The sequence below is a fragment of the Canis aureus genome, chromosome 6 (genome assembly GCF_053574225.1).
Source record: "Canis aureus isolate CA01 chromosome 6, VMU_Caureus_v.1.0, whole genome shotgun sequence".
Classification (NCBI taxonomy): domain Eukaryota; kingdom Metazoa; phylum Chordata; class Mammalia; order Carnivora; family Canidae; genus Canis; species Canis aureus.
This window is the reverse complement of record NC_135616.1, coordinates 43,800,179-43,824,156: the sequence shown is the minus strand read 5'-3', so window position 1 is coordinate 43,824,156 and position 23,978 is coordinate 43,800,179. Positions and strand designations below refer to the sequence as shown.

General features: G+C 37.9%; 1 protein-coding gene across 4 annotated transcripts in view; it reads left to right on the top strand.

Moving 5' to 3' along the window:
• Positions 1-23,978, top strand: part of CNST (consortin, connexin sorting protein) — a 122,610-nt gene that overhangs the window by 8,492 nt on the left and 90,140 nt on the right. Inside the window, exon 2 of one of the 4 annotated variants that reach the window (XM_077901359.1) lies at positions 4,242-4,382. The exons of the other annotated variants lie outside the window; for them this stretch is intronic. The gene's annotated coding sequence lies outside the window, so the exon portion shown is untranslated. The remainder of the gene's footprint in view (positions 1-4,241; positions 4,383-23,978) is intronic. 4 annotated transcript variants of the gene reach the window in all.

Sequence of the window (23,978 nt, the reverse complement as noted above, 5' to 3'; positions counted from 1 at the left end):
CCTTACTCCTTCTTCTTTCCTTCCTTCTCTATTACAAAAGTAATAATGCTCCAAAGTGAAAAAAGGTAGATAAATTTTAACTTGAGGATGAAATGCTCATTCAAAAATTAGTATTTTCTCTATAATTAAAGTTGAACAGAAGCTCTAATTGAGAGTCCAAATCCATTTATCTCTCAGCCTACTTCAAATGTCCAATGGATATGTCCTGAAAAAACTGAGTACAAGTATACTTTGAGTACACAAACATAGGCTGTACTAGAGTGTGTATCTCTTATTGTTTATGTTTCCTCAGGGAATATTTGCCACTGAAATAAAACATCTTTGGGGAAAATCATATTCTACCAACAATCTTCTAAAACACTGTAAGGTATTTCTCTGGGACAATTTTTTTTTTCTATTAGTTTATCCTTTTAGAATTTGTAACCTAAAGCAAACTACCTTGCTCTTGGATTTTTTTCTTTTCTCAAAACACCATCAAAATACTTTCTCTTGGGCAGCCCGGGTGGGCCAGCGGTTTAGCGCCGCCTTCAGCCCAGGGCGTGATCCTGGAGACCCGGGATCGAGTCCCATGTCAGTCTCCCTGCATGGAGCCTGCTTTTCCCCCTGCCTATGTCTCTGCTTCTCTGTCTCTCTCTCTCTGGGTCTCTCATGAATAAATAAATAAAATCTATTAAAAAATACATTCTCTTGAATAACTAAAAGAAAGCATATTCTCTTTTACACCTTTCTCTCTACCTGCCTGTTAACTTTCAGTATGCTATAGCTATAAATCAATATATGTCTATTAGGCCAGACAAAAATCCAGGAGTCTGGAGTTCTTGGTATGCTTGGACTGGGCAGTGGCAGTAGGGTAGCAGCTGCAAGTGACTGACAGCCGGATGGGGTAGGAAGTAAGAACCAGATAATGAGACCTTGGTAGTTGTCTGCTGGGGGTGCTGGGGCTTATGTGAGATGCAGAGATTGTTTTGGTGCCGGTAACAACATGACAGGGGAGATACTGGCTATACTGGTCAGAAGTGAGATGTCACCATAGATCTTTGAGATACGAAGAAATATTCATTCCACAAGTGTATCAGGTCACTGTTTTTATTGTAAAACACAAAGGTACTTGTTTTCAAAAGAGAACTCTGCTTCTGGTATGCAGGATGGATTGAAAGGGCTTTGTGAGACTATGAGAACTTTAATTAAGAGCAAATATATTGGCCTAAACTCATTTTGAAATTTCCTAATAACTTTGGAAATGACAGAATTAATGAGTTTTTATTGTTCAAAAGAAGAATAGAAACTAAGTTACAGAATTCCTGGCTTAGGTTTTGTGATTTAAAAATATCGTTAGAATTGTGTTTGATGTTGTATGGATCATGTACTTCATCCTAGTTGAGTTCATTATTTAATTTTACTGATATTCCATATGAACCTACACATTACAGTGTATATGGGTATGTACACTTTAACAACATTTATACACATTTTGGTGAATAATTTTGAAATATGGTGGCTTGTGAATGAATCCAAACCTAGCATCAGGTCCTATCAGTTTAATGGCTAATGTTTGAGCCCATAGGTGATCAGTATTATGCTAACTACTGTGGGAAATGCAGTAGAATCAGCGTTTTCACCAAAACATTTAATGAAAAAAAAAAAAATTTAATGAAAAATGCACATCACAAATATATATATACATAATTTTATCTCTTATTGTCATTAAGAGCTTTATGCAGATTTGTTTTAATTTTTTTTAGACAGGAAAAGAAAAATACATGAAAAACAATTGTCAGTATAATTTATAATTAATTCAGTAAATATTGCGTAGAATTTTATTCTTTTAATTTTACTGGAATTTCAAATGCTACCTTTTTGACTTAGAGTTTGGTAAACATACAGGGACAGATTCTGTAACAATTGAGATGAGTTCATTTCTAAGATCTGTGAAGTTCCTCGGTTATGGTGTATACTTTGTGCCCTTAAAAAATGGCTTTTTAGGAACTCCTGTTTCTCTAGGTTATTGACAAAAATATCAGGCAACTCTTTGATGGTTCTAAAATAGAACAAATAAAGTAATAGCTGTCTTCTGAAATGGTGCATAAACACACATCTCAAAAGGAAGACCCACCATGTATTACATGAGATAATGCTTGTCAAAGTGACTACCTTCCATGATGTGTAGCCTACAGAAAGCACTTGAATGGTGTGTTTTGTTTTAAATTTGCTAAACTTTTGTGATAACTTTGTATTTACTTGTATTATTTTCTTTTTAAAGAAGTGAACAAGATTAGTACTTAACAGTAGCATTATTAGTGATTTTTTAAAAATATGTGTTCTTGATTCAACTTTCTTTTTTAAGATTTTATTTACTTATTTTAGAGAGAGTGCACTTGCGCACACAAGAGAGAGCCCAGGCGGAGGGGCAGAGGGAGAGAGAGGTTCTCTAGCAGATTCCCACTGAGCTTGGAGCCCAACATGGGGCTCAATTCCGGGACCCTGAGATCATGACCTGAGCTGAAAAACAAGAGTTGGACACTTAACCGACTGAGCCACCCTCATACCCCAATTCAACTTTTTATAAAGCTTTATTTATTTGAGAGTGAACACATGTGCTTGCAAGCAGGGGGAGGGGCAGAAGGAGAAGGAGAGAATCTCAGGCTGACTCTGTGCTGAGCATGGAGCTCAACAAGGGGCTCAGTCTCACAGTCATGAGATCACGACCTGAGCTGAAACCAAGAGTCAGATGCTTAATTAGCTGAGCCACCCAGGCACCCCATGATTCAACTTAAAAATTTTTTTATTATAAAAATATAATCTTTAAATATACAAAATACAGAAAAGTGCAAAAAAAAATCACTTTTACTCCCATTGATCATTCCCATTCATCAAGAGAAGGAACTGTTAACATTTTTGTATATTTACTTTCAGTCTCTTTGCAGTATATGTAAACAGAGTTGAGATCCTATTTATGATTTGTTTCAGATTTTACTTTCTGTGATTTTAGTACAGATTCATAATGTACGTATTATGGGCTTTGTAACACTTGAGGTATAAGCTAATTTACTTAGTTGCTCCTCTGTTATTGAAAATTGAGATTGTTTCTAGTTTTTCACTCACTGCCACAGAAACCTGGCGAAGACTCTTGAACCGCCTTACCCTTTAGTTTTCGCATATGTAAGTGGGGGAAATAACACTTCATGGGACTTACAAGGTTAACTTAAGTAATGTGTACAGAATATGCAGAGCAGTTCCTGGAACAAAATAAACCTTTAAAAGAATGCCTCCATGATCATCTTTGTGCATAGAGGATCCCCCCCTTTCTTTTCTTCTTTTTTTGTTGGTATTATTTCTTATCATCGATCTTCAGAAATAAAACTACTAGATCTTAACTGTTTCAATATTCTTTTTTTTTTAATTTTTATTTATTTATGATAGTCACACACAGAGAGAGAGAGAGAGAGGCAGAGACACAGGCAGAGGGAGAAGCAGGCTCCATGCACCGGGAGCCCAACGTGGGATTCGATCCCGGGTCTCCAGGATCGCGCCCTGGGCCAAAGGCAGGCACTAAACCGCTGCGCCACCCAGGGATCCCTGTTTCAATATTCTTGCTACATACCATGAAGTTGTTTTCTGATAAGTTGTGCCAATTTACCTGCAAATTGAGCAGCCTGTGTCAATGTGTATTTCACTGAACCTTTACCCATATGATAGCTCTCATTTTTAAAAATCCTTGTTAATTTTAGAGGTAAATAAGTTGCCCATTGTAGTCAGGGAAGAAATTTCGTAGAAGACTAGTAGGGAATAAAGTTAGAGAGATGGGTTGCTGAGGGACTGGTAATAAGGCTTGGGATTTGAGCTGAAATAGGAGCAATAATGAGTTCAGTAGGTCTCCAGGTACTTCTCATGCTTTCCCCATCCAGCCAGACTGTCAGTTTCCTCTCAAAACTCCTGGTCTTTGTACCTGTATTGAAGTGCCTGGCCCATCCCACCTGTCCTTACTGTCCACCTATATAATATATATATTAAAGATTTTATTTATTTATTCATGAGAGACACAGAGAGAGAGAAAGACAGAGACACAGGCAGAGGGAGAAGCAGGCTCCATGCAGGGAGCCCGATGTGGGACTAGATCCCGGGTCTCCAGGATCATGCTCTGGACTGAAGGCAGCACTGAACCACTGAGCTACCGGGGCTGCCCACCACCTATATAATATTTTGATCCATGCTTAATCTCTTCCATATCTTTTCCTGTCCAGGTACCTGCCCAGCTAAAACAGCAGAGCAGAGTGTGTTCTCTGCAGGCAGGCTCACTTGAGGAAGAAAAAAGGTGGCTGAGCCAGCCAAACTTAGTTATTACCAAGTTTACCAAACAGATAAATCAGTCTACCTCCCCAGAGGTGAGTAAAGGAGTATATGAGGAATGGGGAAGATTTCTTTATTAACACAACTCTCAATTTTTATATTAACCCTATCACATTCCTAATGATTTAGAAGAAAACAGAAAAATTAGCATGTGTTCAAGGCTCTTTAATTTTTTTTTCTTTTTCTTTTTTAAGATTTTGTTTTTAAGTGATCTCTATACCCAACATATGGCTCAAACTTAAAGCCCAAAGATCAAGAGTTGCACGCTGAGCCAGCCAGGCACTCCTGAAGTGCTTTCTGAGTATAAAAATAATGCAACTTAAAACTCCATGAAAAGACAAATAATCTAATTTAAAAATGGCAAAGTATCTGAATAGACATTTCTCCAAAAATGATATATAGGTGACCAGTAAACACATGAAAGGAAGCTTATTATCCATCAGAGAAATGGCAAATCAAAACCACAATGAGATATCACTTTGTACCTTGAGATGAAGATACTGGAACCCTTATATGTTGCTGGTGGAAATGGAAAATGGTATGGCAACTGTAAAAAATGTGGTTTCTCAATAACTTAAGCATCACATTGGCATATGACCCAGGAATTCCACTGCTAGATATACTGAAAAGAATTGAAGGCAGTTGTTCAAAAAAAAAAAAAAAAAGCCTGCATAGGAATGATTTTTTAGGCATTAGTCACAATAGACAAAAAGTAGAAACAACTCAAATGTCCATTAGCTGATGAATGGATAAAATGTAGTATGTTGATACAATGGAATATTTTTGGCAATAAATGAAGTGTTGATAATATGTTACCACATGGATATATCTTGAAAACATTATGCTAAACAAAAGAAGCCAGTCCCAAAAGACCACATATGGTATGATTCCACTTAAATGAAATATTTAGAATAGGGAGAGACAGAAAGTGGATTCGTGGTTTACTGGTTGCCTGGGGTTGGGGGAGAGGGAGCTGAGAAGATTTAAAGTGACAATTCATAGGTATGTGGGGAGTGATGATGAAATATTCTAAAATCTATTGTGACAGAGTTGCACAACTTTGTGAATATACCAAAAACTGTTGAATTATATGTTATAAATGTGTAAATTGTATGGGATGTGAATTATATCTTAATAAAGCTATGATTTTTTTAAAACTTAATTGGAAAAAAATGCATGTTCATCATAGAAGATGTATAAAATAGAGAAGTGCAAAAATGGAAAATGTTAATTTATTAGAATATTCATTTTGATAAGCTACAAGAAAATAAAAGCTTATTCAGAGTTATCACAATTGATAATCATATTCAAGTTATGATCAGAAATCTAATTTTTACAGAGCAGCCAGCAAAATGTTAAATTGATGCTATTTTAATTTTATTGGTGTTTTTTGTCTTTACATCTTTGGTATTTTAAGTAAAAATAATATGTTGGTGCTTAAGGACTATCACTTTTTTTTTTTTTTTTTTTTTTTACTAAAGGCATTCAAGAATGCCATATTTATGAAGTAGTGGCATAAATAGTTACAATTGAAAAAGCCCATGTTTTTATTGCTGAGGAAATTAAGGTTCAGACAGATGTATTGCCTGAGCTTTTCAAAAAAGTTATGAACAGGATTTGTATTATAATGCAGATTTCACTACTTGCAGTCTGGTGTTATTTCTGCTATGCTTTATCACGTCCTTCTTTTCCCTTATTCTCAATAGTTACTACTAATAGCTTGTCTTTTACTGTTGTTTTCTTGTACATGTGCTTTGTCTCCTCAAATGGAATGAACAGTCTTGGACACAGATTACACCGCTTAATTCTTTGATTAAAAAAAAATTCAACCTATTACATTTGTAAATTTAATCGGCTTTATAAAACAACTTGTGAATTAGGCGGCTGGCAAGTAGAAGGGAGCTCCAAAGGGCTACAGACAGGGGGAACATTTTTTAAAAAATATTTTATTTATGTATTAGAGCACAAAGACACATAGCAGGCAGAGCAGCAGGGAGAGGGAGAAGCAGACTCCCTGCTGAGCAGGAATCCCAATGTGGGGCTTGATCCTAGGACCCTGAGATCATGATCTGAGCCAAAGGCAGAGGATCAACTGACTGAGCCACCCAGGCGCCCCAAGAGAAAGGTTTTAAAAAGCAGTACAAGGAAGTCATGAACAGAAAAAAAAAAGATTTCAGTTTGAGATCACCTTTTTGAGGGGGACAGAGGGGTCTTATTAGTGGATCATGCCATCTTCCTTTGTGGATAGATTGCCTTCTTAGCATTGACTGGAAAATTCCTGACTGACCAGTTAAGACTACATTTCTAGGGAAGGTTGGAACTGTAGTTAAGTTAGGTTATTAAGCCCCAGTGTGGCGACCTGACTGAAGTGAAACCATTTTGGGCCTGTGGTTTTCTTAACTCTTTTTTATTCCTGTTCCCCTTCCCCCTTGTACCCCTCCATACACTGCACAGAGCCTGGTGGTATGTACTTCGTTAGACACTCAGTAAACTATGTTCGTAAAAGACACTAAGTTTGCATTTAGGAAGCTGTGAAAATATGGCCTTCAGAATTTAAACAAGTGCCAGAGTGGAAACATTTGGAAGTCTTGTTCTAACATGGGACAAGTAAAGTAACATTTTTATTTTAAAAAGTTGAAAATATTGATTTTGGTTTTTTACCTTTTTAGAAAATATCCTGCCCTCTCTTTTTTGATGGGATATGACCAAGTTACTGCTTTTCCTGAAGGTCACTAAAGTGGACATCTTCCTTTCAGTAAGGAAAAAACACGTACTAAGGAAACATTAAGGTGCAGATGTTTTTGTATTTAAAACATTTTCAAGATTGGTAATTCATATGAAATAAAAGTATAAGCAGCACAAGCAAATCCTGCTCTACTGTTCTTATGACTTTGTTATCTCCTACCGCGTTATTTCCTCCTCTCTTACTTTTACTTCCTTATGCTAATTCACTTTGCAGACCCTCTGACCCTCCTCTGCGTCATTTTTATTTATTTATTATTTAAATTTTTTTTTTTTAGATTTTATTTATTTATTCATGAGAGACACGGAGAGAGAAAGAGGCAAAGACACCGGCAGAGGGAGAAGCAGGCTCCAGGCAGGGAGCCTGATGTGGGACTCAATCCCGGGTCTCCAGGATCACGCCCTGGGCTGAAGGCAGCGCTAAACCGCTGCGCCACCGGGGCTGCCCTAAATATTTTTTTACTGAAGTTTGATTTGCCATCATACAGTGTGACACCCAGTGCTCATCCTGTCAAGTGCCCTTCTCAGTGCCTGTCACCCAGTCATCACATCCCCCTGCCCACCTCCCCTTCCACTACCTCTTGTTCGTTTCCCAGAGTTAGGAGTCACTCATGTTTTGTCACCCTCTCTAATTTTTCCCACTTATTTTCCTTCCTTTCCCCGATAATCCCTTTTATTATTTCTTATATTCCCTATATGAGTGACCATATAATGATTGTCCTTCTACGATATACTTACTTCACTCAGTATGATACCCTCCAGGTCCATCCACGTCGAAGCAAATGGTGGGTATTCATCCTTTCTGATGGCTGAGTAATATTCCATTGTGTGTGTGTGTGTGTGTGTGTGTATACACCACATTTTTTTCATCCATTTATCTGTCGATGGACATCGAGGCTCCTTCCACAGTTTGGCTATTGTGGACATTGCTGCTATAAACATTGGGTACAGGTGTCCTAACGTTTTACTGCATCTGTACCTTTGGGGTAAATACCCAGTAGTGCAATTGCTGGATCATAGGGAGCTCTATTTTTTTTTTTTTTCTTTTTAGATGGGTAGCTCTATTTTTAACTCTTTGAGGAACGTCCACACAGTTTTCCAGAGTGGCTGTACCAGTTCACATTCCCACCAACAGTGCAAGAGGGTTCCCCTTTCTCCACATCCTCTCCAACATTTGCTATTTCCTGTCTTGTTAATTTTCACCGTTCTCACTGGTGTGAGGTGGTATCTCATTGTGGTTTTTGATTTGTATTTCCCTGATGGCAAGTGATGCGGAGCATTTTCTCATGTGTTTTTTGGCCATGTGTATGTCTTAGGTGAAATTTATGTTCATGTCTTTTGTCTATTTCATGATTGGATTGTTTGTTTCTTGTATTTCATGATTGGATTGTTTGTTTCTTGGGTGTTGAGTTTAAGAAGTTCTTATAGATCTTGGATACTAGCCCTTTATCTGATACGTCATTTGCAAATATCTTCTCCCATTCTGTAGGTTGTCTTTTAGTTTTGTTGACTGTTTCTTTTGCTGTGCAGAAGCCTTTTATGTTGATGAAGTCCCAGTAGTTCATTTTTGCTTTTGTTCCCCTTGCCTTCATAGATGTATCTTGCAAGAAGTTGCTGCAGCCGAGTTCAAAAAGATTGTTACCTGTGTTCTTCTCTAGGATTTTGATTGATTCTTGTCTCACATTTAGATCTTTCTTCCATCTGACTTTATCTTTGTGCATAATGTAAGGAAATGGTCTAGTTTCATTCTTCTGCATGTGGCTGTCCAATTTTCCCAGCACCATTTTTTGAAGAGACTATACTTTTTCCAGTGGATAGTCTTCCCTGCTTTCTCGAATATTAGTCGACCATAGAGTTGAGGGCCCACTTCTGGGTTCTTTTTTCTGTTCCATTGATCTGTGTGTCTGTGTTTGTGCCACTACCACACTGTCTTGATGATCACAGCTTTGTAGTACAACTTGAAATCTGGCATTGTGATGCCCTCAGCTTTGGTTTTCTTTTTCAGTATTCCCCTGGCTATTCAGGGTCTTTTCTGATTCCACACAAATCTTAAGGTTATTTGTTCCAACTCTCTGAAGAAAGTCCCTGGTATTTGGATAGGGATTGCTTTAAACATGTACATTGCCCTGGGTAGCATAGACATTTTCACAATATTAGTTCTTCCAATCCATGAGCGTGGAATATTTTTCCATCTCTTTGTGTCTTCCTCAGTTTCTTTCAGAAGTGTTCTGTAGTTTTTAGGGTATAGATCCTTCACCTCTTTGATGAGGTTTATTCCTAGGTATCTTATGGTTTGGGGTGCAATTGTAAATGGGACTCCTTAATTTCTTTTTCTTCAATCTCATTGTTAGTGTATAGAAATGCCACTGATTTCTGGGCATTGATTTTGTATCCAGACACATTGCCAAATTGCTATATGAATTCTAGCAATCTTGGGGTGGAGTCTTTTGGGCTTTCTATGTACAGTATCATGTCATCTGCGAAGAGGGAGAGTTTGACTTCTTCTTTGGCAATTTGAATGCCTTTTATTTCTTTTAGTTGTCTTATTGCTGAGGCTAGGACTTCTAGTACTATATTGGATAACAGTGGTGAGAGTGGACATCCCTGTCGTATTCCTGATCTTAGGGGAAAGGCTCTCAGTTTTTCCGCATTGAAAATGATATTTGCTGTGGCCTTTTCATAGGTGGCTTTTAAGATACTGAGGAATGTTCCCTCTATCCCTATACTCTGAAGAGTTTTGACCAGAAATGGATGCTGTATTTTGTCAAATGCTTTCTCTGCATCTATTGAGAGGATCGTATGGTTCTTGTTTTTTCTCTTGTTGATGTGATCTATCACATTGTTGATTGTTTTACGAGTGCTGAACCAGCCTTGCATCCTGGGGATAAATCCCACTTGGTGTTGGTGAAAATCTTCTTAATGTACTGTTGTATCCTATTGGCTAGTATCTTGTTGAGAATTTTTGCATCCGTGGTCATCAGGGATACTGGTCTATAATTTTCCTTTTTGGTGGGGGCTTTGTCTGGTTTTAGAATCAAGATGATACTGGCCTCATAAAACAAGTTTGGAAGTATTCTGTCCCTTTCTATCCTTCAGAACAGCTTTAGTAGAATAGGTATTATTTCTTCTTTAAACATTTGATAGAATTCCCCTGGAAAGCCATCTGGCCCTGGACTTTTGTGTCTTGAGTGGTTTTTGATTACTGCTTCAATTTCCTCACTGGTTGTTGGCCTGTTCAGGTTTTCTATTTCTTCCTGTTCCAATTTTGGTAATTTGTGGTTTTCCAGAAATGGATCCACTTCTTCTAGATTGCCTAATTTATTGGCATATAGACCCTTTAAGTACGATATAGTGTCCCTCTTCATCTCTTACTACAGTCTTTGGGATAAACCTTAATTTATCTGATATGAGGATTGCTATCCCAGCTTCTTTTTGAGGATCTTTTGAATGGTAAATGGTTCTCCACCCCTTCATTTTCAGGCTGAAGGTGTCCTTGGGTCTAAAATGAGTCTCTTGTAGACAGCGAATAGATGGGTCTTGCTTTCTTATCCAGTCCGACACCCTGCATCTTTTGATGGGATCATTTAGCCCATTCATGTTCAGAGTAATTATCAAAAGATATGAATTTAGTGTCATCGTAATACCTATTCAGTCCTTTTTTTTGTGGATTATTTCTTTGGGCTTCCTCTTTCTTTTACAGGGTCCCCCTTAATATTTCTTGCAGAGCTTGTTTGGTGATCACATATTCTTTCAGTTTTTGTCTATCTTGGAAGGTCTTTATCTCCCCTTTTATTCTGAATGACAGCCTTGCTGGATATTCTTGGCTGCATGGTCTTCTCATTTAGTACCCTGAATATGTTATGCCAGCCCTTTCTGGCCTGCTAGGTCTCTGTAGAGGTCTGCTGTTAATCTGATATTTCTCCCATATAAGTTAAGAATCTCTTGTCTCTTGCTGCTTTAAGGATTTTCTCTTTATCTTTGGAATTTGCAAATTTCATTATTAAATGTCGAGGTGTTGAATAGTTTTTATTGATTTTGGGGGGGGGCAGCCTCTCTATCTCTTGGACCCTAATTCCTGCTCCCCTCCCTAAATTAGGGAGGTTCTCAGCTATAATTTGTTCAAATATACTTTCTGGCCCTCTGGCCCTCGGCATTTTCTGGAACCCCAATTATACGTAGATTCTTCCTTCTCAGGCTCTCCTTTATTTCCCTTAGCCTTTCTTCATGGTCTCTTAATTGTTTTTCTCTTTTTTCCTCAGTTTTCTTCCTTACCATCAACTTCTCTTTTATGTTGCTCACTCTTCCACCTCATTAACTCTAGCCATTAGACATCCACTTTGGATTGTGCCTCATTTAATTGATTTTTAATTTCAACCTGATTAGATCTCAATTCTGCAGTAACGAAGTCTCTAGAGTCCTTTATGCTTTTTACCAGAGCCACCAGTAGCTTTTTATTTTTATTTTTTTTTTAATTTTTATTTATGATAGTCACAGAGAGAGAGAAAGAGAGGGGCAGAGACACAGGCAGAGGGAGAAGCAGGCTCCATGCACCGGGAGCCCGATGTGGGATTCGATCCCGGGTCTCCAGGATCGCGCCCTGGGCCAAAGGCAGGCGCTAAACCGCTGCGCCACCCAGGGATCCCCACCAGTAGCTTTTTAATTGCACTTTTTGATTGCACTGAATTGGCTTTCAGACTTTGAATTGTAATCCATATTCTGTAACTCTGTGGCAGAGAGTACCATTTCTCATCCTTTCTTTTGTGGTGAATTCTTCCTTCTAGTCATTTTGCTCAGTGCAGAGTGGCTTTATGAATGGGCTGAGTCAAAAATATCAACTGCAACCTAAGTAAATTTCACCCTAGATGATTCTGATGAGGTCAAAGACCAGAAAATGAAAACAAAGATCAGAACTGAATAAAACAAGAGGACCACTAACGTGAAAAACAAATTTTAAAACAAGTAGTAAAAAATAAAAGGCCAAAAATCCTAAAGAAGAAGAAAAATAAGAAAAAAGAGGAGAGACAAACAAAAGTAAAGAGAAAAAAAAAAGGGGTGGGGGGGATTGGGAGATGGTGGTGGTGAAGAAGTTGTAGAGGGAGAATGTAGTCTACCTGAGAGGTCCTAGAGGGTGATCCTCTTGGTTCTGAGTGTATTAAGTTCTGTATATTAGAAGATACTCAATCCCAAATTCATATAAATTTGGGATCTTTTAGCAATTCTTGTAGAAAGCCCCAACATTGACCACCAAAACATAACAAGATAAAAGAGGGGGGCAGAATGGGAATGAAGAGAGAATATAATCTCACAGAAGGAACCAGCACAGTATTCCACTTGGTTCTGGGTGCATGCTGGTCATGTTTTAGAAAGTATTAACTTCCACCATTGTAGAACAAAACGAGACAGAGAATAAATAAAAAATACAAAACAAAAACCCATATCTCGTTTATGTCCCAAAATTAAATTGAATATGTTGAAGGGAATCCAGAAGTGAAAAATATATCTAAGACATGTAAGTAGAAATATGAAAGTCAAAAACGAAGAAACTTAAATTTTTAAGAAGAACTTGCTAGAAGTGAAAACTGTTCTCTCTGCAGTGTTCTGGCTGTTCTCTCTTTAAATCTCAGGTCGAATTCATTGGTGTTCAGGGTGTTTTGAAAGTTATCTAGGTAAGTTGGTGAGGATCAGGTGAGTTGAGGACCCCTATTCTTCCGCCATCTTACCCCTCCTCTGGGTAATTTTTTCTTTTTCTCCCCCCCCCCCCCCCGCCCACCCACCTGCGGGCAGGAGGCGGGCCCTCTGGGTCATTTTTAAATTGAACTGTGCGATCAGGTTATTCTGAAACTCAAGTCTGGGTGATAGCCTGTATTCCATCCAATATTTTATACCCATTATGCTCAAAACATATCTCCATTCTGACTTGGACCTCTGAGGTTACTCTATTATTTTATAGTCTTTTACCTTTAAAACTTCAAGACAGTCCTATTAACAAAATAATGTCTTAATTTCAATAAGTCCAGTCATGATTCTTCTTGGAACCAGTCTTATTCCATTTGTTTCAAAGATTTTTTTTTCATATTTGCCTTTTAAAAGGGCATGGAATGATCTTTTATGTTTTCTCTTTCATGGAGAAAGCCAGTCAAGAATGTGAGAAGGTGAATCTTTCTAGTAAAATTGTAATTGAAGAAAAAAAATGAACAAGCTAGTTTAAAATAAAGTTGACGTTGGTCTTATTCCATCTGTCTCATTTCTATCTTTGGAAAGAAAACAGTTCTTCTGTATTTTCTTTGAATGTTTAACCTTTCTTTAATTTTCATAGCATGAGCAGCAAGGATTTATAACTACAGACTCAAAACTTTCTAGGTCAGAAAGTACAGTAGGCCCATTTAATTTTGTTGCCTTTTTGTTTTTTACTAATTTATGCCTCTTTTTTGGAATTTGCTGACTTGTTCTTATCATATTTCGTCTTTCAGAGACAAAAATATTCTTTGTTGAGCTTCTCCTCTGTTTCCTACCAGATAATATTTGTGGGGTTTTTGTTGTTAAATAGATTTTAAACATCATCTTAAAGGATGTGGCCATTTTTCCTAAATTTGTTTCCTTAGGTAAGAGGTAGTGAAAGACAGACACTTGTATGTCAGTTCAGTTGAGCAAGTATTTATAAATATCTGTTGTGTGCCTCTGGCACTGTGATGGCACAAGAAGTAACACGTTTTCTTGCTTCAGACACTTGAATGCCGCTTAGGGAATAATCTACATGCATGAAATAATTCGTGGAAAATCGTGAAGCAATAAATAAGCAAGACCATATCAACTAGATACTTTTTAAAAACTATAGTGCTTATTTCATTTTAAAAAATAAGCCTTTAGGGATCCCTGGGTGGCGCAGTGGTTTGGCGCCTGCCTTTGGCCCAGGGCGCGATCCCGGAGACCTGGGATCGAGTCCCACATCGGGCTCCCGGTGCATGGAGCCTGCTTCTCCCTCTGCCTGTGTCTCTGCCTCTCTCTCTCTGACTATCATAAATAAATAAAAAATTAAAAAAAAAAAGATTAAGAATGCTTTAAAAAAAATAAGCCTTTGGAAATGTCATGTAGAACTTATATTACCTAGTATCTCACACTGCAACTGGACTTTTTCTAAGGCCAGATAGTAAAGACTCTCACAATTTCCTTTCATCCTTCTCTTAACTTGTCCTAAGGCCTCCTTTTCAGTACCTGCTCCAAATCCACTGTCTGTGTGGCCATCGGAGGCGACGCAGACTATTGAGCCCCAATTCCAACACTATTTGGCCTCTGATGAGTTACATAACCTATCAGTGCCTGGGTTTGCTTCCTAGTAAACTGGAGGTGCTAATAAGGGCTCCTTGACAGAGATGTCATGAGGATATGAGGTCATGTACACATGGCAAGAGTGAGCACAGTGTTTTTATTCTCATAATCTGTGATGATGCTTATTCCTGACAACAAACAAACATTCTATGATATGTATTTGAACCTAAAGATTTTTTGGAATTTTGAATTTTTTTATTCTGCTCTATAACGTCTGTTTTAATAGTGTTACCCCCTCGATTTTTGGAGTGATTTGGTGTTACCAAAAAGGGCACATTTATCATCCTTTGACTTTTCAGATCTTCAATTAGCTTTTCATCTTTCCTCTTTACTTCTTCTATTAAATAAATATTCATTAATCATGCCTTACTGCCTGCCAGGTTCTATATGAGTGCTCTCCACTAGCTTACATGTTCTTCTCAGAGAGGGGTTCTGTCCTGTTGATGATGGTGACAATTGTAACAATTACTGAACACAATGTCATGTGTCTTGCTATCACTAAAAAATTTATTTTCAAAAGCAGTCAACAAGATAGGTATTTTAATATTGCAATTAAAGTATGAAGTGTGATTAAAGTGCCATTCAGCATTATCTCTGCTCTTTGTAATCTGCCAAATACTCGATTATTCTCAGAGTTTCCCAAAACAGACTTGTACACTGTAGGAGAATGTGTTCATTCAGCAGACAATCCTTCACTGATGGTTCTGCATTTAGCACTAGCCTGGGCACTCGTCAGAAGTTCTGGTTTTTAAAAGATTTTATTTATTTATTTATTTATTTATTTATTCATTCATTCATTCATTCATTCATTCACGAAAGACAGAAGCAGAGGAAAAAGCAGGCTCCCTGTGGGGAGTGTGATGTGGAACTCCATCCCAGGACCCTGGGATAACGACTTGAGCCAAAGGCAGATGCTCAACCACCAAGCCATCCAGGTGCCCCCATTGTTGGAAGTTCTAAAAAGTGACAGTGCATGGTACTTAACAGGGCACACTCCACATTCACATAGCTCTGGGTTCAAATCTTAGTTCTGCTACTTACTTTCTATACAAACTAGAGCCAGTTACTTATGTCTCTCTATCCTCATCTATAACATGAGAAAAATAGTAAGGTTTCTATGAGAATGAAATGAAATAAGATGTAAACTGTTAGCACAGTACATTAACTGTTCTGTGAATATGGCATATTATCAAGAGCTCTTTTAGGAGAACAGAGTGGGGGCAGCTATCCGATGAGCTTGAATTTCTTTCCTTTTTTTTTTTTTTTTTTTTTTTTTTGAGTAGGCTCTACCCCTAGCATGGAGCCCAGTACAGGGCTTGAACTCACAACACTGAGACCAAGGCCTAGCTGAAATGGAGTTTAATGCTTAGCCAACTGAGCCATCCAGGTGCCCCCTCAGTGGGCTTGAATTTTAACTGTCACGTGAGGACAGAAAAGGAGGCTGTCAAGACTGAGCCAAGGAACCCAAATAGGGTATTCGTGCTAGGAGCTCCACATATAGCCAGGACCCTTGATGGATTGGGGGGGGGGGGGGGATGTGGGCGGTAATCCGCCTAATAGAAAAGGGATTTTTTTTTTCTGTTTCTGCCTTGACATTATGTTGAAGAGAGGGGCTTCCCCGAGATGTTGTAACTATAGCTCTATTAACCCCGAGATTTGGGGTTCACATGAATGCTTTCCTCAGCTGAGAATTTTTTTTTCAAGATTTTATTTATTCATGAGAGACAGAGAGAGAGAGAGAGGCAGAGACACAGGCAGAGGGAGAAGCAGGCCCTATGCAGGGAGCCTGACGTGGGACTCGATCCCGAGACCCCAGGATCACGCCCTGGGCCAAAGGCAGGCGCCAAACTGCCTCAGCTGAGAATTAATATAAAAACTGACCTGGTTGCTAACACAACCTGGGATACCTGGCAAAAGCTATCTGGAAGGAGTGATCCTAAATCAGCCTGCACAAAACTCCCACCTGGGAAGCCCCTCACTGCAGAGGCTCAGAATTACAGAATCTCAAAATTACAAGATAATCCACCATGAATAAGAGTCCACAAAAACAACAAAATACATTTAGACTCCCAAGAATTTAAAACAGCATGTTCTGACTTCTAAAATGTGGGATAAAAAAACATGGGAAAAGATCATATAAAAAAATCAAAGGCATCTTAGATGTTACCATATGTGACTTCTAGAACTATAGGATAGTCACAGAAATAAGCTGAATGGACAAATTAAGTAGCAAATTGTACACAGCCAAAGAAAAAAGTACTTAGTTGGATATTGTGAATTTTATTAAAAGATTTATTGAGAGAGCAGGGGAGAGACAGGGGAAGAGGGAGAAGCAGACTCTGCACTGAGCAGGGACCCCAAGTCGGGGCTTGATCCCAGAACCCTGAGATAATGACCTGAGCTGAGATCAAGAATCTGTCAGTCAACTGACTGAGCCACTCAGGCACCCCTGAGTGAGTGGATGTTGTAAATTTTGATTATGAATTCAAGCTCCTGGCTTGGTTACAGTACAAAAATATTAAGAGAAGTTATAAAAGAGAGGTTGAGTGATATAGATGACATAGTAAGGACATCTCATGGACATCTAATGGGAGTTGTAGATGGAGACAGTGATGTCAGTTGGGGAGGGACCATCTTTAAGGATATACTAATGGTTTGCCAACATTGATAAATCAAACACTGAGATTCAGTAATCACAGAGTCCTAAGCAGAGTAAAAGATTGCCACGTAGAATACATGGCAAGAAATAACTCCAGTGGGGCAGTTGGCTTTTTAATTGGAGCTCAGGATTTTATGACTGTCTCGGGGACACCCGGGGACTATTTTCCAGAGCTGTCTTCACTTACCTTTATGGATGACCTTAGAAGGGTCCCGTACGTCACTTCATTTCATTCTGACAACAAAGAAATAAAGGCTCCTAGAGCAGAAGTAATTGGAGTACAGTTACACAGCTAATAAATACAGGAGCCTGTTTTCAAATGGAGGAGGGAAGGACTCCAGAATCAGAACATCACTTCATGCTCTATTCTGCCTCCAGGCTTCACTTCATATCTTGAAGTAGAAATTCTGCCACTTAGGAATGATAAGGAATTATATTCTTGAAAATAAACTACAGTACAATAAATTCAGTACAGTAGTAAACTGTAAATTTTAAAACTAATTTTTTTTGTTAAGATTTAACATTAGCGGTTGCCTGTTTTACTGATGCTTTCCTTGCATTAAAAAAAAATAAGTTTAGGGGCACCTGAGTGGCTTACTCGTTTGACTCAGTTTCAGCTCAGGTCATGTTCCACACTGGGCATGCAGTCTGTTTCTCCTTCTGCCTGTCTCCCCACTCATGCTCTCTTTCTCTCTCAAATAAATAAATAAAATCTTAACAACAACAACAAAAAAAGTCAGCCATCTTCTTTTGAGGCCTAAATGTGTATTTTATTCTTGACATGTAAATAGTAAGGCTTTTGTAGCATTTAAAGTATATTCATCAGAAAAGAAAGGAATGCATAAAAGTGTTGAAATCTGTAGGCACCTGGGTGGCACAGGTAGTTAAGCTTCCAGCTCTTTTTTTTTTTTTTTTAAGATTTTATTATTTATGAGAGACAGAGAGAAAGGCAGAGACACAGGTAGAGGGAGAAGCAGGCTCCATGCAGGGAGCCCGACGTGGGACTCAATCCCGGGTCTCCAGGATCACGCCCTGGGCTGAAGGTGGCACCAAACCACTGAGCTACCTGGGCTGCCCAGCTTCAAGCTCTTGACTTCCACTCTGGTCATGGTCTTGGGGTCGTGGGATGGCCCCCGTGGGGCTCTGGACTCAGAATGAATTTGCTTGGGACTCTTTCTCTTCCCTCTGCCCCTCACTCCATGCCCCGAGGCATGTGGGTGCACGCGCGCTCTCTCTCTTTCTAATAAATATATTTAAAACATACTGAAATCTGTTTTTGAGTAGACTAAAATTAATCTCTGAACATTTTATCACCATCAGGAGGACAAGACTTTGCCATTTACCAACATTTTTTTTTTTTTTTTTTGCATACCTTAGTCTAAAGGACAGAAAGGTAAGAACCGTGGTAAAGTTGTTCTCTTACTTGCAAAGACTAATTCAGGAGGCCCCAATGCCCAATTTTCAGAAAAATATCTCTCTAAATGGCTTCTTTTAACTGTTGCAGTACTTTGCACGTAATAGACCTTTTTTTTTTTTTTAAGATTTTATTTATTTATTCATGAGAGACACAAAGAGAGAGAGAGAGAGAGAGAGAGAGAGAGAGGCAGAGAACAGCCAGAGGAGAAGCAGGCTCCATGCAGGAAGCCCGATGTGGGACTCGATCCCAGGACTCCAGGATCACACCCTGGGCCGAAGGCAGGCGTCAAACCGCTGAGCCACCCAGGGATCCCCCATAATAGACCTTTAAATATTTGATTGACTTCATACCAAAAGGACCAATGTTTTTTTAGTCCCTTTTTTTTTTTTTTTAACCATTCCTAGTTGAATTACTGTTCTCTAAAAACTGAGCGCATCATATACATGGATTCAATTTTGAGAACATGGGTGTCTTTCTGAAGGTTTCCTCATAGCATTAAAAAACATCCATTTACACCCCTTGATGTTTCCTTCAGTGAGTACTTTGCCTCCAGGTGCTATTTCTGTCCGATTTGGTCCTTGTAATTATATGCTTTCCTTCCTCAAACAATTCCGCCCACAGATACGGAAACAGCCACATTGGCTGGATCTTCCATCTGTATCTCTGTATTGTATTCCCCATCACAATTTCTCAGAGCCCCATCCTGGGTCCTTGTCAAGTATGTGGTTGCTCAGATATACCCCATTGCAGCTGTAAATGCCTTGACAGTGAGGAAGGCGGCATCAAGCTGTAGAACCAGAGGGTACAAAGCGCCCCCTCCCCCGTACCACCTGTTTTCCTGATACATCCTGCGTGTCTGTACCTTTTTTCCTAATGATACTTCCCCCACAGAACGTGCAGGATACTTTTTTAAAACTCCACTTCTTTTGCCAGATTTCTGCCAGACCCTGTGAAGATTTTTTTTTACATATATGCGGAAATAATTCAAGGAAAATTTTATATAGTGAGACTGTGTTAATACTTTTCTGAATTTTTTTTCTGGAAATAGAATTTTCTGAGTGGAATATACTGACAAAGGATAAAATTCTTTAAAATTAGAGTTATTAAGCTTTAGCTGTGTTCAGTGTATGTACTTGAGAAATAATTTATTCCAGGATACCGTGCCAATTAATAAATTGAGTATTCTTGGAAAAGATAGTTCAGGGCAGCCCTGGTGGCTTAGCGGTTTAGTGCTGCCTTCAGTCCAAGGCATGATCCTGGAGACCTGGGATCGAGTCCCACATCAGGCTCCCTGCATGAGGCCTGCTTCTCCCTCTGCCTGTGTCTCTGCCTCTCCCCCTCTCTCTGTGTCTCTCATGAATAAATAAATAAAATCTTAAAAAAAAAAAGATAGTTCATTCCTGTATACTTTAGGGAAAGATAGAAAATATACTTCCAAATGCATTACTAATGTTGGAGGTGATGAATTAGATTTTGTTACTAATTGATCTAAAGTAAAATATGTAAAAAATAAAAGAATCCTTTTTTAAAGGTAGCCAGAGGGAAAAAAAAAAGGAGAAATACGAGGTTTTGGGAAGTGGGGTAATAACTTTTTAAGATGGTTGCAAGCTTATAGAGAAGTTACAAGAATAGTGTAGAGAATTCTCCTGTATCCTTCAGATGGATTCACTGATTGTTTCATTTTTGCCCTTTTGCTTTATCATTTTGTTCTGCTCTGTGTGCATATGTAAATATATGTATATATATTTGTGTTAACACATTTACGCATATACACACAGACTTTCTTCTGAACCATTTCAGAGTACATTGCAAACATGTCTTTTACTTGTAAATATATTGGAAGGTGAATTTCCTAAGAATAAAGACATTCTCTTACATAACCACAGTGTAGTTATCAGTCTGGAAATGCAATGTTGATGTAATACTGTTATCTATTCTGCAGTCCATATTCAAATTTTGACAGTTGTCTTAAATAATACCCTTTACAGCTGCCTTTTTTTCCCAGTCCAGGATCCCACACATCAAACATTGCATACTGTGTTTTCTTAGCCTCTTTTAAATTGGAATATTCCTCGGTCTTTCTTCTTTATTGATCTTGACATTTTTGAGGACAGGACAATTATTTTGAAGCCCCAAATGATTGGCTATAGGCTACGCATCTTTGTCAAGAACACCAGAGAAGTGAAATTATGTCCTTTTTAATGAATCCTGTCAGGAGGAATATATATTAGTTTGTCCCATTTTGGGGGATCTTAACTTTAATCACTTGTTCAAGGTGGAGTTATCCAATGAAACTTGTACCTACTCATTTTTGACATCCATTCTTGACTTAGTTAGTTATTACTGTGATGGTTGCAAAGAAGCAATTTGCTTTATAACCATTATCCTTTCTACGTTTATTAATTGGTATTCTACTGAAGAAAAGCATTGTCCTTCATACCTATTTATCTGTTTATGTATATTACCTATAAGCCTTGGATTCCTATCTTATCAGTGAATTATAATCTATTATCTTGATGCTCTAAAGGTGCTACATTTTGCCAGTTGGGAACACTTCAGGCTGTTTACTTCATCCTTTTGGCATTTCCCCATCTCTCTGGATTTACTTGCTTTCTGCACCACAAAGTATTCCAGGTTCATCTTGTACTTTCCTTTCTCTATAGTCTTGGAATCAACCATTCCTCGAAGGAACAATGGTTGCTTTTAGTGGAGGATAGTCTTTAGAAACCAAGAACTAGGAGCTAGGTATATTCAGTGGTACTGGGCCATTGCTTCTAGATTTAAAAATATATATTTTATTAATTTATTTGGGAAAGAGAGAGCAAGCAGGGGGAGGGATAGAGGGAGAGGAAGAAGTCGGCTCTCCACTGAGCAGGGAGCCTGACACAGGGCTCTATCTCAGGACCCTGAGATCATGACCTGAGCTGAAGGCAGATGCTCAACTGACTGAGCCACCCAGGCACCCCTCTTCTAGATTTTTTGATACATAACACTAAGAGATATATGTATGTATGCATGTATTTACTTCTATATCTAATCTTAAAAACCCTGAGTTCATGTGACCCCTCTAATTCCAATCTAAAATCACAGGATTTATTCTAGTCTCCATTATCATAGAGAATTTGTTAGGTTGTCTTTTTTTTTTTTTTTTTTTTTTTTTGGTCCTATATTAATTATACCTGTGGCTTTATTTCAATTATTCCAGGGCACATATATAAATAGGTCTTTAATTATTGTTAATGAGTTTAATTACTTTAATTTTTTTGGAATCTTAATAGTTGAGTAATTTTTTTAAAAGTTTTATTCAAATTCCAGTTAGTTTAACATACAGTGTTATATTAGTTTCAAATGAACAATATAGTGATTTCAACACTTTCCTACATCACCTGGTGCTCATCACAACAGGCCACTCCTTCAATCTCATCACCTAGTTCCCTCATCACCCTACCACCTCACCTCTGGTGATCATCACTGTGGTCTCTAGAATTAAGAGTCAATTTCTTGGTTTGCCTTTCTCTGTCTTTTCTTTTTTTCCCCCTTTTGCTCTCTTGTTTTGCTTCTTAAATTCCACATATAAGTGAAGTCATATGGTATTTGTCTTTCTCTGACTTATTTCACTTAGTATTATCTATGTCATTGCAAATAGCAAGATTTCAACCTTTTTTATGGCCAAATAATATTCTGTTGTGTGTGTGTATGTGTGCATATACATACGTACATACATATATACCAAGTCTAATAGTTGAGTGATCTTTTGATGCAAATTGAAATTATAAAAATAAAAAGTAAAGTGATCCATTGAGTTTGCCAAATGATTATTTGATGTGCACAGATGGTGTAGGGACATGGTTGAAGCTTATTTCTAACTTTTCAATCTATGCTTAGTTGCAAATTCAGGCTATCATTAAATACAAAATCAGAGCCAAAAAAAACTTAAGGTAATTGTATCACTTCCCAGTGGTAATAATACCACTTACCAGTGGTAATAAGGAATTTCTTTACTAGTTTGCTTCATTTATAAGGTAGTGATCTCAGGGTCATGAGATCAAGCCCTACATCAAGCTCCATGCTTAGCACACAGTATGCTTAAGATTCCCTCCTTCTGCCCTTCCTGCTCGTGCTCTTTCTTTAAAAGAAGTAAATAAATCTTTTTTAAAAATGCGATTTCTGACACACACTAATTGCCCAGTAAGTGTTAGCTGTTAGTATCGTTCAGCTAAATGGTATGGATTAGCCACTGAAGGTACTAAGTATGAAATAACTCGAGCCAGCCTCTGCGCAGTCAAAAATCTGAATATAACTTTTAACTTCACAAGAACTTTGCTGACAGCCAACTGTTGATGGGGGGCCTTACCAATAACTTAAAACAACTGATTAACATATTTTATATGCCATATGTATTATGTACTATATTCTTACAATAAAGTAAGCCAGAGAAAAGAAAATATTTTAAAGAAAATCGTAAGGAAAATAGATTTATAGTACTGTATTTATTTAAAAATCCATATATAAGTGGACCCATGCAGTTCAAGTCCTTATTGTTCAAAAGTCAACTGTATATGTAGCATGTTCTTTTTCTTCTGTTTTGTTGAATTCTTTTTTCACATCAAAATATCTTTCTTCTTCATAGCCCATAGTAAATACATAATTTTTTCCTTTTAGGGGTTAGTTGTAGACATAGTGTCAGCCATAAGTAGCATCTCATACCAAGATTGAGGTTTTGGGTCATAGTGTAAATAACAGTTTAATATCTTATAATGTATTTTTCTCTAACCTTTTTGAACTTGGAAAACTTGGCCTTACCAGCTAATAGAATAATAAAGATAATTGTGAGAGAAAGGACATAATAGAGAAATAGGATAGGAGTAAGAATAATAGAAATAATCTAGAATTCTGATGAAAGGACATAATAGAGAAATAGGATAGGAGTAAGAATAATAGAAATAATCTAGAATTCTGATGATTTTTTGATAGAAATTTGTTATCGAACAAGAGAGTGTGAATAATATGAATAAATCCATTTTAGATTTTGTTGGGGGGAGTTCATGAAACAGGTTTTAAATACTATTTTTGTATTGTGGTAGAATTGTAAATTACTGAAAACCCTGTTCAGGAAAATAAAAAAAAAGAAAAGAAACATAAAGTGGAAAGAGCCAGGCAGAAATATGGAAAGACTAAATAAAAAGTAACAGGAGTGCCTGGGTAGCTTGGTCAGTTAAGCATTCACTCTTGGTTTGCGGCTCAGGTCATGATCTCAGGTTCGGGCTATCAAGCTCCACTAGGGCTCTGCACTCAGCATGGAGCCTGCTTAAGATTCCCTGTCTCTCTGCTCTTCCACCCTCTCCAAAAAAAATTAACAAGAGTGCTTAAAAACTGACCCTAGTAGGATTTTCCAGGGAAAGCACTCATAAAATAGCACTTCCTTCACCTTTTACCAATTTTCTCAGTTTCAAGAACTATTTTTTTCTTTTGTATTCCCAAAAGGAC